This window comes from Notolepis coatsorum, assembly GCF_963971535.1.
Source record: "Notolepis coatsorum genome assembly, chromosome: 3".
NCBI classification, from domain to species: domain Eukaryota; kingdom Metazoa; phylum Chordata; class Actinopteri; order Aulopiformes; family Paralepididae; genus Notolepis; species Notolepis coatsorum.
In genome coordinates, this window is record NC_140167.1 from 77,432,952 (window position 1) to 77,450,607 (window position 17,656).

Consider the following 17,656-nt stretch of genomic DNA (forward strand, 5'->3'; position numbering starts at 1 on the left):
TCACATTACTGAACTCTGCTAAGCAATGTGGTCTATACAAACACAAATCTGACACAAACACAAATGTTGTCCCGAGTCCCGACGTAATAAGAAATACGCTGTGCCTAATTGTATCGCCGCTTAGGCTGAAGGAACAGCCTTGATGTCGCTGGAGCGTTTCATTATAACATTATATTGTTTGATTAGTATTGATGAGATTCCCTGGCAGATTCGTACAGTCAAAATCCGTTGATCAACTTGAGTTTCCATTAATTTGCATTCACATCACTGCACTCACCAAAGTCTGCGGTGGTCGAGATGTAACGTTAGTCCAGCCCCTCAAACATTTTCTTTATCTCATTTCCATGTTGTATATTCTCTCTCCAAGTAGTTGGAAAAAGTGTCCCGTCCCATTTGCTGTGTGTCGCCTGGTATCATGCTAACTACTGTAGATCCATGAAAGCGGGTGGCGAGTGGCTTCGGATGAGTCCTGGTCGTTAACGTTAGACTCCGCTACTAGCTTCGTTGAAGTATGGGCAGTAGATATGATCTTTGAGCCAAAACACAAATTACATTTAATTAAAAACGTTATTTTCTTTGTGCTCGACAAAAGACAAATAGTGAAAATATGAGTAGTGGCCCGTGCGCGCCGCCATGACATTAACACTTTCTATGCCACTCACGAGTTTTCTCGGAATTATTAATATCTTGTTGAAAGCCACTCACGCGTGTTCTCTGATTATTTTTTTTTTTTTAGCGATCTGAAATCATATTGCATCACGCAAGCCTACCCTAGTCTACCCGAGCGCCGCCGGCAATCAAATGTGGAAAAAAGCGCCCCCTATCATCTCCCAGATGACATAAGGGATTTTGGAATGGACTCAATGAAAATGGATGGGGGAAAAAATCCTGTACTCCACATTTTCCAGTCCACTGATGCAGCCGGGGTTATCAGAGTTAATTCTGGAGCCTCTGAGCCCTGCGGAATCATGTGTTCTACTGTATCACGTTGTATCTATACACTTATCGATTTTTTCGAATGGTGATCAGGAATTGGAATATACCAGTTGGATACCATCTGATGTCAGGTAAGGAATCTATGTTATCAGTGTTAGGATAATCAGACTCATTTTGATGAAGATATAAGCTGTTTTGTGAAATGTCCTCTATCGGTTTCACTGTAAAAATCCAAGAGGAAATGAACACGGCGATTATCCGTGCGCGGCTCGAATGGGCGTGCGTGTACATATACTATTGATCATCTAGCGTTTATTTGAAAACGATTCATAAATAGGCCGACAAATATCAACGTTCTGGAATATTCCAGTAAAAGACGATTATCATAGAATGGCCCAGAATGGACTGGTTTTTACCTCAAAACGGGTGCTTTTCAAAATGCTCTCAAACGGAAATGAAGCGATAAAAAACCAATCTTCCTTGACAGCACTGACTGGAAAAGGATTCTTTGATAAGCGACGGGCAGATTAGACACATAGCCATAATTTAAAACATAGATTAGGCGATATTAACGATAACATTGGCGCCGACGGTGGCATTCAAGCGCTAACTCTGGCGCCACCTCGTGGCACTGAAAGTGTTAAAGACTAGTAAACAAAACACACCCCCAGCACAGCGCGTTTCCCTGCAGGTGAAGTACTACCGCTCGCTAACAATCTAATAATAATAATAATAATAACTTTATTTGTATAGCACTTTTCATACAGAGGTTGCAGTTCAAAGTGCTTAATCTACATACAAATAACGCAGTAACGAACCATTCAGTAACGGTAACGGCGTTACTGAATTTCAAAAGTAATGCGTTAGAGTACTAGTTACCACCAAAAGTAACGGCGTTACTGAGTAACGCGTTTAGTCCCAACACTGACCAGATGGCATTTTGGGACCGGTAAGGGTGGAACACTTTTATTGTATTGAGTACCACTCAATAGTAAAGACATGTCTAACATAATCCTTTGTTTGACACCAATGACACACTCGGTGGCCTGTGATATTTACACTCAGCCTACCTGCAGCATGCACCACTGACTGCTGGGGGAGGGAGGGGCCGTGGGAGGCAGTTGATCAAACCATTAAAATGCAGGGGGTTCACAATCTTTGGAAACTTAAAAACTTGCTATTAAGTGTCATTGCGTATTATTAATTTGATTGAAATTATGTAGTTATGGTTACATTTATATATTGGGGGGGGGGACATATCATATTTTTCATATGATCAAAAAGTGGGGGTGCAAAAGCACACGTTTGCTCCCCCAAGTTCAATTGTGGGGGTGTAGCTGCTCCACTTGCTCCATTGCTCAGGCGCCCGTGGCCACAGTCACTTCACAACACACACGTTCATCGTGACTGTGGATATTACTCACGGACCTCCGTTACACAATCAAGAGCGACTGAGTATGAACGGAAATGTTTGGCTTTTCACGCAGTTGATCATATATGTTACCTGACAGGTCAGAAATGCGCTCTGCCACTGTGTTGGCTGAAAGGCTGATGTTACTTAACTGACCAGTCTTTTCCGGACAGATTATACGTGCAGCCTGTAACATGCACTTTTTGATGAACTCGCCTCCTTTGAATGGCTTCCCCGCCTTAGCAATCATCTCACTCACCACGTAGCTAGCTTCAACTGCCGCATCACTCTCTTTGCTTGCTTGCTTGAAAAAACATTGTTGCCTCAGTAGAAATGTTTTAAGATTGGCGATCCGGTCCTCTCTCTCATCTCCCTGGTATTTTGCATACTCTTCAGCATTCCTTGTGCACCGCAACTTTCTCTGTGCATATAAGACACGTTGGGGTGCCCCTGTGCTGAAATTGTCTGTGCTCGTCGTTAATCTTTTGCTTCACGGCAGGTTTTGAGAAAGACATGACCGCATTTATTAACAACAGAAACTTGGTCATGAACAAGCTATTAGTAAGTTACTTACAAATGACATGTGAAGTATTTGTTAATAGTTGATTAACAACTAACAATTAACAACCCGCTTGTACAAGTAAACTCCTACTATTCTATCATCATCAGTACTGTAGAAGGCAACACCAGAGCTCAGTGAGCATTTTCTCCTACCCGTATCAATTTTTTATCAAAGATGCAAAAATCATAAATCATAATTTATATTCTCCTTTGTTTCATCACAATTTACTCAAGCCTAGTAACAGACACAATATTTCTGATACTGGAAATACATACCCCCAGGTCCCTAGATGTTCCTAGATACCAAGAACATGCAAATTGACCTTGCAGAAGTGGAGCAATCTTCCATTTACTTAGGCATGTACCTTTAGGCGAAATACGGCTTACAGCTTATCAGGTTAACAGCTACTTTGTGGATTCTGTTGAGGCTCTAACCTCCAGCCCACCTAGCTACTAATGTCCTACATGCAGTACCAGTAGATGAAACCCACCCTGTCTTTGCCATGAATGAAGTGAGAGCTGCTAAGACCTGGAACTCCATACCAATATTGAAACACACAGATCATTCAAACACAGTCTCAAAACATGGTTAAGAAATAACTACACATGTGAACACAACATCCCTTCAGAACCCTAACCCTGTCTGCTTGCTTGCCCACATAATACATGTATGTTGTGTGTATTATTGTTTGTACATTGTCTGTACATGTCTGCTGTACATATTTAGCATGATTTGTTTTTAACCTGTTCTTAATTAACTGTATGATATTATGCTTTATTTGTTAGCGTCTTTTTAACACCAGGCCCAGAGACAACAGTTGAAAAATTGCTTTGGCTAACACTGTCTCACACATTTACATTTATGTTCATTAATGTGTGCTGTCCCTGTTCAAATAAAGTCTAAACGGAAACTGAAACTACTACAGCCACCCAGCACCAGAGCCCTCTTCTCTAGTCACCTACTACAGCCACCCAGCACTGGATCACATACCACTTTAACATCATCTTTAATCAGAGCAGTATTACTGGATCACATACCACTTTAATTAACATAACCTTTAATTAGAGCAGTATTACCTGACCACATACCACTTTAACGTGACCTTTAATCAGAGCAGTATTACTGGACCACATACCACTTTAACATTATCTTTAATCAGAGCAGTATTACTGGATCACATACCACTTTAATTAACATAACCTTTAATTAGAGCAGTATTGCTGGACCACATACCACTTTAACATGACCTTTAATCAGAGCAGTATAACTGGACCACATACCACTTTAACATAACCTTTAATCAGAGCAGTATTACTGGACCACATACCACTTTAACATCATCTTTAATCTTAAGTAAAGAACCAGTGTAGTTATTCCACCACAGTAATCCTAGACCTCCCTCTCCAGTCCCCTGTGTTCCCCAGAGCGTTGACACCACCCTGGATTGCAGCTCAAACCGCCTGTCTGTCAGCTGGGCGCCGGCCTCCATCCTTGTGGCCCACAATGCCACGGCGCTGGCTGCAGACGGTACCTGGCTCTCCTGCTCCACCTCCAGCTCCAGCTGTGTGTTGGAGGGGTTGCGCTGCGGAGAGGAGTATTCTGTTGCTGTGGCAGCACGCAACAGCGTGTGTCAAGGACCCAGCAGCCTCCCCCAGTTCCTCCACACTGGTAGCTGCTGCTTCAACAACGCATTCTACATTACAATATGAAATTATGTTCTGACACAGTACAGTGAGGTGGGACTAAAGACTAACAGCCCTTCTCTCCTTTCCTCTCCTGTCCTCTCCTTTCCTCCTCCCCTCCCCTATCCTCTTCGCTCCTCTCACCTCGTCTCCCGTCCTCTCCTCTCTCTCCTTCCACTCCTCTCTCTCCTTTTCTCTCCTCTCTCCCCTCTCCTCTCCTCTCTCTCTCCTTTTCTATCCTCTCTCCCCTCTCTCTCCTCTCTCTCCTCTCCCCTCCTCTCCCCTCCCCTCCTCTCTTCTCTTATCTTCTCTTCTATTCTCTTCTCTTCTCGTCTCGTCTCTTCTCTTCTCCTCTCCTCTCTCCCCTCTCCTCTATTCTCCTCTCGTCTCCCCTCCTCTCTCTCCTCTCCTCTCCCCTCTCTCCTCTCCTCTTCTCTCCTCTCCCCTCGTCTCTCTCCTCTCCCCTCCTCTCCCCTCCCCTCCTCTCCTCTCTCCCCTCTCCTCTATTCTCCTCTCTTCTCCCCTCTTCTCTCTTCTCCCCGCTCTCTTCTCTTCTCTTCTCTTCTCTTCTCTTCTCTTCTCTTCTTTTCTTCTCTCCTCTCTCTCCTCTCCCCTCCATTCCCATCCCCTCCTCTCCCCTCCCCTCCTCTCCCCTCTCCCCTCTCTTCTCTTCTCCTCTCTTCTCCTCTCTTCTCCTCTCATCTCCTCTCTCTCCTCTCTCTCCTCTCCCCTCCCCTCCTCTCCTCTCTCTCCTCTCCTCTCCTCTCCTCTCCTCTCCTCTCCTCTCCTCTCCTCTCCTCTCCTCTCCTATCCTCTCTCTCCTCTCTCTCCTAGTACCCTGTGTTCCAGCTAATCTCCACAGTAGGGTACATTGTAACACCATCCAGGCTATCTGGGACGGCTCAGCTGGAGGTCTCTCTTACATCGTCACGATGGACGGAGCCGACGGCTTCTCCACTTCCTGCTCCTCTACCTCTCTTCTCTATCCCAACTGCTCCTTCTCTGGACTGCCGTGCGCTCAGGAGTATAGCCTGTCTGTAGTGGCCACTGATAACCGTTGCAACAGCTCTGCTAGCCGACAGGTCTCTGTGATGACAGGTAAGAAGCTGTCTGCTTAGCTTCCTCTTCCTGCAGAACAAGATAATACCAAGATAATACCAAGATGATACCAAGATAATACCAAGATAATACCAAGATGATACCAAGATAATACCAATATTGTTATGGTTTGACACCGACCCCAAACGCAACGACACAAGAGAGTAGGATTCAGAGTTGCCAAATACGAGGGCTTGTTTATTTGGTACTAAGAATAAGAGAAACAGGGAAAGCAGGTCAAACAAGACAGGTACAATGATCAAGGGGCAAAGTTCTGCTGCTCTGCAGCTTCTCCCGTGAGGGTTGTCTTGGGAAGCAGGTGTTGACTTCTGAACCGCTCTGCAGAATCCTCTCGGCGGGTTCTCAGATGTTGTGGCGAGACCGAGAGAGGGAGAGAGGGAACGAGTCAGTGACAGAGCAGTCTTAAACGAGCAGGAGAACAGGGTGTACAATTCTTCGTGTTAACAACACAGTGAGCACAGTTCCAAACACAGCCCAAGTGAATCTCTTCGTGTTAACAACACAGAGAGCACAATTCCAAAAACAGCCCAAGTGAAACTCTTCGTGTTAACAACACAGTGAGCTAAATCCAAACACAGTCCCAGTGAATATCTTCATGTAAACACACAGTGAATATCTTCATGTAAACACACAGTGAATATCTTCATGTAAACACACAGTCCAATTGTGAAATAATATCTTCGGTGTGAGCAAACACACAGTGGATATCTTCATGTAAACACACAGTCCAATTGTGGAATAATATCTTCGGTGTGAGCTAGCACACAGAGGGAGATGGTAGATCCCAAAATATCATTCCATAAAGGAACAAGCAAAAATAGATAAATGGCTGGGTGAGTGACTGTCTGACAAAAAGGTGGTAGTCTTCAGTGTAAGTTTACACACGAAAAACGGAATAGGTCAAGAACAGTCAAATAGATAACTCACCCAGACGAGATGCGTAATTGGAACTGGAACAACAGTGGAGGCGAGCGCGCGCCACGGGAGCAGGTATCAAAGCGAAGGCTTCTAGGAATTCCTGGAGAACAGCACAGAGAAAAAAGCAGCAGCAACAGCAACGGGGAAAAATATCCAGAGACAAATCAAGGCGACAAAACAAGACGATCCAACAACTTAGGGTGGGAAAAAACGGGGTATAAATAATGAGGGATCGATTGATTGAAAAGCGTGGGGAAGTGAGAGAACCAATCAGCGACGTCTCTGATGACGTCAACGGGGAGAAAGCAGTGACAGCTGGGGAATGTGATTGAAAAGCGTGGGGAAGTGAGAGAACCAATCAGCGACGTCTCTGATGACGTCAACGGGGAGAAACGTGTGAACGAGGGGATAGAACCAATTGACAGAAAAATGAATGAAAACAAAGCGAGGGTGGTTAAAGGAACAGAACGAGTGAGAGCGCAAGGACAGAAACCTCACAGTACCCCCCCCTCCACGGGAGCCACCCGGCGACCAGGCCGACCCGGCTCGTCAGGATGGGCCCGATGGAAGTCGGTGATCAAGCCGGGATCCACGATGAGCTGCCGGGAGACCCAGCTACGCTCCTCAGGGCCGTAACCCTCCCAGTCCACCAGGTATTGGAACCCCCGGCCCCGCCGACGAACGCCCATCAACCGGCGGACCTGCCACTGGGGGTGACCATCCACAAGCACAGGAGGCGGCGGATCAGGAGCCGGAGGCATAAGGGGACAGAGGGAGACGGGCTTGACCCGGGAGACATGGAACACGGGTGGATGTGCATGGATGCAGGAAGCTTCAGGCGCAGGGCCGCCGGACTGAGTACTTTCAGGACCTCGAAAGGCCCGACGAAGCGGGGGTTGAGCTTCTTGGCCGAGGACCGTAGCGGGAGGTCCTTCGCGGAGAGCCACACCCTCTGCCCAGGGCGGTAAGTCGGCGCGGGAACCCGGCGCCGGTCGGCACCACGACAGGCGCGCTCAGATGTTCGGAGCAGCGCGGTCCTGGTGATCTCCCAAACTCGACGGCAGCGGTCGAGGTGGACCTGCACGGAGGGAACTGCCACTTCCGTCTCCTGTGCGGGAAAAAGAGGAGGCTGGTAGCCCAGGGAGGCCTCAAAAGGGGAGAGGCCGGTGGCGGAACTGACCATTGAGTTGATGGAGTACTCAACCCAGGGAAGGAAACGGCTCCAGGATGCCGGCCTCTCGGCTGCCACACACCGAAGAGCAGACTCCACGCTCTGGTTCATCCTCTCCGTCTGCCCGTTTGTCTGGGGATGATAGCCAGAGGAGAGACTGACCGTTGCCCCCAATCCTTTGCAGAAAGCCCGCCATACCTGGGAGGTGAACTGGGGCCCCCGGTCAGAGACGATGTCCTGGGGAAAGCCGTGAAGGCGGAACACGTGGTGCGTCAGGAGGTCCGCCGTCTCGGCTGCTGAGGGAAGCTTGGAGAGGGCCACGAGGTGGACCCCCTTGCTGAATCGATCCACCACGGTCAGAAGGCAGGTGTTCCCCTGGGAGGAGGGTAGACCAGTGACGAAGTCGAGCGCCACATGTGACCACGGACGGCTTGGAACGGGAAGGGGCTGCAAGAGCCCGGAGGGTGCCTGGTGAGAGGCCTTGCTGCGGGCACAGACCGCGCAGGCCAATACGAACTCCTTGACGTCGTTCCGCATGGTGGGCCACCAGAAACGACGAGCCAGGAAGGAGAACGTGCGATGGACGCCTGGGTGGCAGGCGAACCGGCTGGTATGGCCCCACAGCAGTACCTGGGACCGGACAGAGTCGGGGACGAAGAGACGGCTCCTAGGGACGTTGCTTGGAGCACGTTGGAAGCGAAGGGCACGCCTCACCACACCCTCGATGCCCAAGGTGATGGCTCCAACCACTCAGGCCTCCGGGATGATGGGAGATGGGACCTCAGAGGGTGGAGCCCCCTTGGAGTGCATCCGGGACAGAGAGTCGGCCTTCGTGTTGCGGGAACCGGGGCGGAAGGTCAGCGAGAAGTCGAACCGACTGAGGAAACTGGCCCATCTCGCCTGCCGACCGTTGAGGCGCCTGGAAGCGCGGATGAACGTTAGGTTCTTGTGGTCCGTCCAGATGGTAAAAGGCTCCTCGGCACCCTCTAGCCAATGACGCCACTCCTCCAGCGCAGCCACGACCGCCAGTAGCTCCCGATTGCCGGTGTCGTAGTTCCTCTCGGCGGGGAGGAAGCGACGCGAGTAGAAGGCGCAAGGATGTACCTTCTGGTCGGAAGGAGAACGTTGGGATAGGACAGCGCCCAGACCAGAATCCGAGGCGTCCACCTCCACGATGAACTGTCTCTTGGGGTCAGGGTGGAGCAGGATAGGGGCGGAAGTGAACCTTCTCTTGAGGGAGCGGAACGCAGCGCATGCCGCTGGGGACCAGTCGAACGGCAGAGCGGGGGAGGTCAGCTTGGTAAGAGGCTCCGCCACTTGACTGTAGTTCCGGATGAACCTTCGGTAGAAGTTGGCGAACCCGAGGAAACTCTGTAACTCCTTCCGAGTGGTGGGTTCCGGCCAATCCTCCACAGCCTGGATCTTGCGAGGATCCGCTCGGGTCAAGCCCTTCTCAACGATGAAGCCCAGGTATTCGACGGAGTTGGAGTGGAAACGGCACTTCTCCGCCTTGACGAAGAGCCGATTGTGGAGGAGGCGCTCCAGCACCCGGCGAACATGCAGGATGTGTTCCTCGAGGGTCCTGGAAAAGATAAGAATGTCGTCCAGGTACACCACCACGAACACCTCCAGCATGTCACGGAGGACATCGTTCATGAGTGCCTGGAATACCGCCGGGGCGTTGGTGAGGCCGAACGGCATCACAAGGTACTCATAGTGGCCCCTGGGGGTCTTGAAGGCGGTCTTCCATTCATCGCCCTCACGGATACGGACAAGATGGTAGGCACTTCGGAGATCCAGCTTGGTGAAGAACGAGGCCTGGGTCAGTGGCTCGAAGGTGGAGCTCATGAGAGGTAGGGGGTATTTGTTCTTGATGGTGATCTCGTTGAGCTGACGATAGTCGATGCAGGGCCGCAGGTCTCCATCCTTCTTACCAACAAAGAAGAACCCGGCTGCCACCGGGGAGGAGGAAGGCCGAATGAGTCCTGCTTCCAATGACTCAGAGATGTAGAGATCCATCGCCTTCTTCTCCGGGACAGTCAGACTGTAGAGGCGGCTGCCGGGAAGGGGAGCCCCTTGGCGGAGGTCGATGGCGCAGTCATAGGGGCGGTGAGGTGGAAGGGCCTGAGCCCTGGTCTTGCTGAATACCTCCATGAGGTCGTGGTACTCGGGAGGAATGGACGAGGGGTCCGGGGGCAACTCACCAGCCGGTCTCCGGGGCGGGGGACAGGACGCCGCCTGCAGACAGCGGGCGTGACAGGAGGAGCTCCAGCCCCTGATGGTACCGGAGGACCAGGCGATGTGGGGCTCGTGCAGCGCGAGCCAGGGCCTACCCAGGACCACCGGGACAAGGGGGGATTGGGTAATGAGGAACTGGATTCTCTCGACGTGGTTCCCAGCGATGGTCAGCACGACTGGGCCGGTGCGTTGAGAGATGTCGGCCAGGCGGTGTTGGTCCAACGAAAAGATCTCCAAGGGCCTCACAAGGGCCTCAAGAGGTATGTTGGCTTGGGTGGCAAACTCGAAGTCGAGGAAGTTCTCGTCTGCCCCAGAGTCGATGAGGGCCTCCACCGTGGCACGTTGGTCCCCCCAGGCCAGGGTGACGCTCATCAGATGGTCAGGTGGTGCGCGGCGCTGGGACTGGGAAAAACGGCTCACCAGGATCTCCCGGGGTCTTGGTGAGCCCGATCTTTTGGCCGGATAGGGCAGTCGGCGAGAAAGTGTCCTGTACCTCCGCAGTAGAGGCAGAGACCGGACCTGAGCCTTGCCTGACGCTCCACCTGGCTCAGACGAGAGCGTCCCAGTGGTATGGGTTCCTCCTTGCACACCGGACGGGGAAGCCTGTTACCATCAGTAGTGTTGGGGACGGGGCGTCCAGGAGTCCGGGGTGCCTCAGGAGGTGACAGTCGGGTCCTCTCGTGCCTTCTCTCCAGGAGGCGTCCGTCAATACGGATGACAAGGCTAAACAGCTCCTCGAGGGAGTCGGGCACCTCCCTGGTAGCGAGCTGGTCCCGAACTGCGTCACTGAGTCCCCTTATGAAGGTTAGGCGAAGAGCAGGCTCGTTCCATCCGCTCTCCACCGCCGCCAATCGGAACTCCATGACATAGTCCGTCACCCTGCTGCTCCCTTGTCGGAAGGTCCCCAACCGGGCTCCAGGGTCCAGACCTCGGGCTGGATGGTGGAACACTCTGCGGAGCTCCGCCACGAAGTCTGGGTAGGAGAACAAAAAATCTGCCTCCATTGCCCAGGAGGAAGTGACCCACTGGGCAGCATGGCCTGAAAGTAGGTTGGTTATATAAGCCACTCGGGACCCATGAGCAGAAAAACGGCTTGGTTGATGACGGAAAACCAACTCACATTGCATGATGAATGTGGCACACTCCTCGGGATTACCGTCGAACAGCCGTGGGACGGAGAGATGGGGTTCCCGAGGTGCGAGATCTGCTGGGGCTGCGGGGAATGTTCCTGAAGGGTATGAGAGATGAAAAGTGTTAACGGCGTCGCCCAGCGAGTTAAGCTGAGCGAGAATCTCGGACTGTTGTCCCGCCATAGCGGCCATAGAACCCTGCATAGGCAAGACCTGGTCCCTGAGGTCTTGCACCGCAGCCGCAGCCCGCTCTAATTGGAGACCGTGATCCCTGGTCAACTCGACTTGAATAGCAAGTGCGGTCTTGACCCTCTCTGTGTCGGCTGGGGTCGTCATATTGTTGGTTGGATCGTAATGTTATGGTTTGACACCGACCCCAAACGCAACGACACAAGAGAGTAGGATTCAGAGTTGCCAAATACGAGGGCTTGTTTATTTGGTACTAAGAATAAGAGAAACAGGGAAAGCAGGTCAAACAAGACAGGTACAATGATCAAGGGGCAAAGTTCTGCTGCTCTGCAGCTTCTCCCGTGAGGGTTGTCTTGGGAAGCAGGTGTTGACTTCTGAACCGCTCTGCAGAATCCTCTCGGCGGGTTCTCAGATGTTGTGGCGAGACCGAGAGAGGGAGAGAGGGAACGAGTCAGTGACAGAGCAGTCTTAAACGAGCAGGAGAACAGGGTGTACAATTCTTCGTGTTAACAACACAGTGAGCACAGTTCCAAACACAGCCCAAGTGAATCTCTTCGTGTTAACAACACAGAGAGCACAATTCCAAAAACAGCCCAAGTGAAACTCTTCGTGTTAACAACACAGTGAGCTAAATCCAAACACAGTCCCAGTGAATATCTTCATGTAAACACACAGTGAATATCTTCATGTAAACACACAGTGAATATCTTCATGTAAACACACAGTCCAATTGTGAAATAATATCTTCGGTGTGAGCAAACACACAGTGGATATCTTCATGTAAACACACAGTCCAATTGTGGAATAATATCTTCGGTGTGAGCTAGCACACAGAGGGAGATGGTAGATCCCAAAATATCATTCCATAAAGGAACAAGCAAAAATAGATAAATGGCTGGGTGAGTGACTGTCTGACAAAAAGGTGGTAGTCTTCAGTGTAAGTTTACACACGAAAAACGGAATAGGTCAAGAACAGTCAAATAGATAACTCACCCAGACGAGATGCGTAATTGGAACTGGAACAACAGTGGAGGCGAGCGCGCGCCACGGGAGCAGGTATCAAAGCGAAGGCTTCTAGGAATTCCTGGAGAACAGCACAGAGAAAAAAGCAGCAGCAACAGCAACGGGGAAAAATATCCAGAGACAAATCAAGGCGACAAAACAAGACGATCCAACAACTTAGGGTGGGAAAAAACGGGGTATAAATAATGAGGGATCGATTGATTGAAAAGCGTGGGGAAGTGAGAGAACCAATCAGCGACGTCTCTGATGACGTCAACGGGGAGAAAGCAGTGACAGCTGGGGAATGTGATTGAAAAGCGTGGGGAAGTGAGAGAACCAATCAGCGACGTCTCTGATGACGTCAACGGGGAGAAACGTGTGAACGAGGGGATAGAACCAATTGACAGAAAAATGAATGAAAACAAAGCGAGGGTGGTTAAAGGAACAGAACGAGTGAGAGCGCAAGGACAGAAACCTCACAAATATGATACCAAGATAATACCAATAATAACAAGATGATATCAAGATAATACCAAGATAATACCAATATATTACCAAGATGATACCAAGATAATACCAAGAAACTGGAGCTACACAGACAGTTTGATTGACAGAGACTCACTTAGTAGCCAATGACGAGTGGATGTGATGAGGTATTTAATTACCTCCCACTACCTCCCGGGACCACTCCAACTGGGTTATTTAAAGGAACACTCCAACATTTTGGGAAATTAGCTTATTTGCCATCTACCCTGGAGTTAGACATCTCTGTGCATGCATTAGGCTTAGGCAACAGTTAGCCTAGCTTAGCGTCATTCACTGGAAGTAGGTTACACATTTAGCCTAGTTCCCAACAGTCACAAAATACACTCCAAATACAATCAAAATACAACTCCAAAACGTTCCTGTAAACATGTTGTGACCTGTATATTTACCATGTGGAGAAATAAAAAATAATTTAATTAGACATTTCCGTTTTCTAATCAGATATACTCTGAATTTTTTTTTGCCGAACCACTGACTTCTGGGCGCAGTGATTTCATGCGACGCAGTGCTACTTTCTAACGTCGATGCCAGTGTTTACATTTTCATTTCATTCAACGGATCCGAAGCGATTGAAGCTACTTGCTCTGAACATAGATTCCAACACACCAATGGAAATAATCAAGAACGCGTGTGTTTGCTCAGAGCATTTTGCACAAGACGACTATTATGAAAAAATGCTACCTAGTCAACCATGCGTAACAGCCAGTCTTTTGAGTAGAATAGACCAAAATAAAGTAGCTGCCTACGGTTCATACATTATGGAATAGAAGTTATCGAAGCTATTCACTTACCAGTGGCAGAACCCTGCATCTTGCAGAAAGTTGTTATGCTATGGTGAACCCTCCTCTTTCCACTGCCATTGGAAACAGTTCCCCGGCAAAGCGGTGTAGTAAACTCGGAGGAGTGTCCTGGGACTTTGAGAGCCCCTGTTTTCCTCTTCACAAAACGCTTCTGTGACGGGACATTTCGCGATTCTCTCACGGACGCAGGAGAATCCACACAGACCGTTTTTGCGAAATCGGAGCGCTGATTTGATACATGGAGTCATTCTTCCCCCTCCCTCTCTCTCCGAACAGAAGTCTCCTATTTCTCCAAGTCGTCTTGTGCAAAATGCTCTGAGCAAACACACGCGTTCTTCATTATTTCCATTGGTGTGTTGGAATCTAAGTAGCTTCAATCGCTTCGGATCCTTTGAATGAAACGAAAATGTAAAGTGTTTTTATTTGCTGGGTATACTAACAAGTATAACCATTTAGTATTGTATCAATCAAAGTTTCTTCAAGTTTCGTCAAAGTCAAATGTAAATGGTTTGGTCAAGTCAAATGTATATAAATGGTTTGGTCAAGTCAAATGTATATAAATGGTTTCGTCAAGTCAAATGTATATAAATGGTTTGCTCAAGTCAAATGTATATGAATGGTTTGCTCAAGTCAAATGTATATAAATGGTTTGGTCAAGTCAAATGTATATAAATGGTTTGGTCAAGTCAAATGTATATAAATGGTTTGGTCAAGTCAAATGTAGATAAATGGTTTGGTCAAGTTAAATGTACAGTATATAAATGACCAAAACTAAGACAGATCTTTCCTTCTTTGCGTCGACTCCATTGAAGTGGAACCGGAAGATCCTTGATGAGGTCTTAGAAGTGGTCTGAGGTGAACATGTCTGTGCACTAAGGTGTTTACCGTAGTGACCCATTGGGCAGCTAGTCTTAGCCCCTAGTGGTGAAAGGTTGGTACTGTGATTTTAAACCTTCCCCCTCTCTCCACCAGCTCCCTGTGAGCCAGAGAACGTGACGGCGGTGGTGCAGTGCGGTGAGGGCGTGGTGGCGGTGAACTGGGAGCCCGGCGCTGGCGCTCGCGGCTACACCGTCCTGGCGAGCTCTGCCGACCACCCACAACACGTGATCGCCCTCAACTCCACCGGCACCTCCTGTGAGCTGAGCCAGCTGCAGTGCGGGCAGCTCTACACGGTGACAGTGTTTGCCGGACATGAGGACTGTTCGCAGTTACACCGCACCACCAGCGTTCAGACACGTAAGGATCACAAGACAAGCCTTTATGAACCTGTATGAGCCTTTATGAGACTTTATGAACCTTTATGAACCTTTATGAACCTTTATGAGACTTTATGAACCTTTATGAACCTTTATGAACCTTTATGAGCCGTTGTGAACTGTTATGAACCTTTATGAACCTTTATGAACCTGTATGAACCTGTATGAACCTTTATGAACCTGGACGAACGCTAGAGACACTGCATCACACTGAACATCTGACCAGTGGTTCTCAACCTATCTGATACCAGTGGTTCTCAACCTATCCGAGCAGTGGTTCTCAACCTATCCGATACCAGTGGTTCTCAACCCCAGTGGTTCTCAACCTATCTGATAGCCAGTGGTTCTCAACCTATCCGATACCAGTGGTTCTCAACCTATCCGATCCAGTGGTTCTCAACCTATCTGACGTCCATGTTCCATAACGCCCCCTATCTGACATCCGTGTTCCACAACGCTCCCCCCCCCCTATCTGACGTCCATGTTCCATAACGCCCCCCCCCCCCCCCCCATATCTGACGTCCCTGTTCCCTAACACCCCCCTATCTGACGTCCCTGTTCCCTAACGCCCCCCCCCCCCCCCCCTATCTGACGTCTATGTTCCATAACACCCCCCTCACCCTCCTACACCCAATGGGAATTACATTTTCGTCTCTCAATTATGATTATTTTCTGTTTATCATGAGTATCTATGAAATACTCAGCTATTAATGTTTCTATTTGTCTCAGTTTGTCGGGTCAACAAAGCCTCCCAGTGTTGTGTGTCAAATGAAGGCTTCTAACAATGGGACCCAATAAATAAAATCTTCATTATTATAATTTTCTCCCCTGGTTCTCCCATGGTTTTCGGGGATCCCTCCCCCTTTTCAGAGGTAAGACGGCCATGCGCAATTATCCTGATTACTGAAGTCTGGTTCGAATTAACGGGATTGTTTGAGACCGAATCAGCCTTCGAGAAACTTCGATAGCATCGGGTTAATTTAAGCTGGTTATGGGACTTTTGATCGATTTAGTTGAACCAGGTACGGGAAAGGGGCCCAGGCCCATTGCAAGTTGCTGTACTCATGTCGTCTACTCTAAGCCATCCTAGATTGTCAAAATGGGCAGGGGTAAGGTGGGTTTTAGGAGTAAGGCCAAGCAGTAGTCTGACCAGTTTGTTTTGTGATGTTTGTACTGTAGGATTCCAAGGATTATGTGTGTAATAAATTCGTTTTGTACACTATTTGCAAGTTATCCAAATGTAAACAACCAAAACTGCATATTACACCGAGTATCTTTGTGAGGTTACTGCTTTATAATTTACATTACATTGAAAAGATACAAAGATATATTTTTTAAAGCTGCATTTTCTAATACAGAAGAGGTATTATTTAGAACATTAATAATTTTTTTTATGTTTTCTTTATTGTGTCCAGTAAGACTTGAAAATAGCTATTGTTTTGTAGGTCGATTTTTAACCTCTTAACAGGTGCCCCCAAAATTGGCCATTTTAGTTTTTGAGGACTGCATAGTTTTTTTGCAAACCAAAATACTATACTTACTATACTTATAGCACATGCATGAGCCTGGTCTCTTTTGAAAGATGACATTCTGAAGTTCCGGATACAATAAAGAAAACTCTAGTGCTAATGAAATAGAGTAACATAGGTCTGAACTTGAGTTGTAGAAAAACTTGTTACTCACGTTTTTCTGTAGTAGTCAGTAGTCCAGAAGTAGTATTTCCAAAAACATTGGTATGGCTGAAAAGACACCCTTTCATAGAAATCCGTTCAGAAATGAGTGATTAGAAGCGTTTTTGGTAAAAGGTGAGAGGGCTCAGAAAACGATTTTCGACAGAGAGATTCTCTTCCTGTTTTGGTTCGTGACTTTTCATAGGTCTCTGATTCGCTCATTCCCACGTGGGGTACCATTGGAAAGCCCTACTCATTGGTTACAACCTTGTCCAATCGCCAAATGATTGATGGAGGTAGAGGCTTGAGAGTCAGCAGTGGTATTTCGCGGAATATCAGCCCCAAGCTGGTGTCGTCAAGCATCGGCGCTAACTCACAGTACGTGCTTGCGTTACGCTGGTCGTCTAGGGCTTGCTCTTCCGCCGTCAGTTATCCTGTGGGGGCCGCCAGGATCGTCTCCTTCAGCCCCGCCTTGTGCATGCAGCACAGCATGCGTTCTTCCCAGAGCTCATAGTTCTCTGCTTTTCCATTGAATGATGGCCATTTGCCCCTTCTCTTGTTTTCCATCCTCTTCGTTAGTGGTAGGCTTAGCTTTTACTCTTGTTGGCCTAGCGTCTAGCCACGCAGTGCTCCCGGCGATAACCTAGCCTATACTTCAGCTAAGCTTGCTACAGTACCCTTATTATTTCGCCCCAGCGTTATCTGGGCCCATAACCTGTTAACAGAATTCGGCTATACGGCGACAATAATGTGGTCAAGAGGCATGTTTTTATCTTGAGCCTTAACTGGCGTGGTTTATTTTATTCACATGGAAAGCAGTAGTTCTACAGGTCTTCTCTCACTGAGAGACATGGGGGGAGAGAAAGAAGTGGGAGGAGACATCTACCTTTATACTCGCCACATGGTGGTGTACCTGAGTGGCTCCGCCTAGAGCGCCCTCTAGTGGAAACAGATATATATGCAGCTAGACACTTAATAACAATCCTACACAGAACCTCTGACATCAACAAGCTCACTCTTACTAAA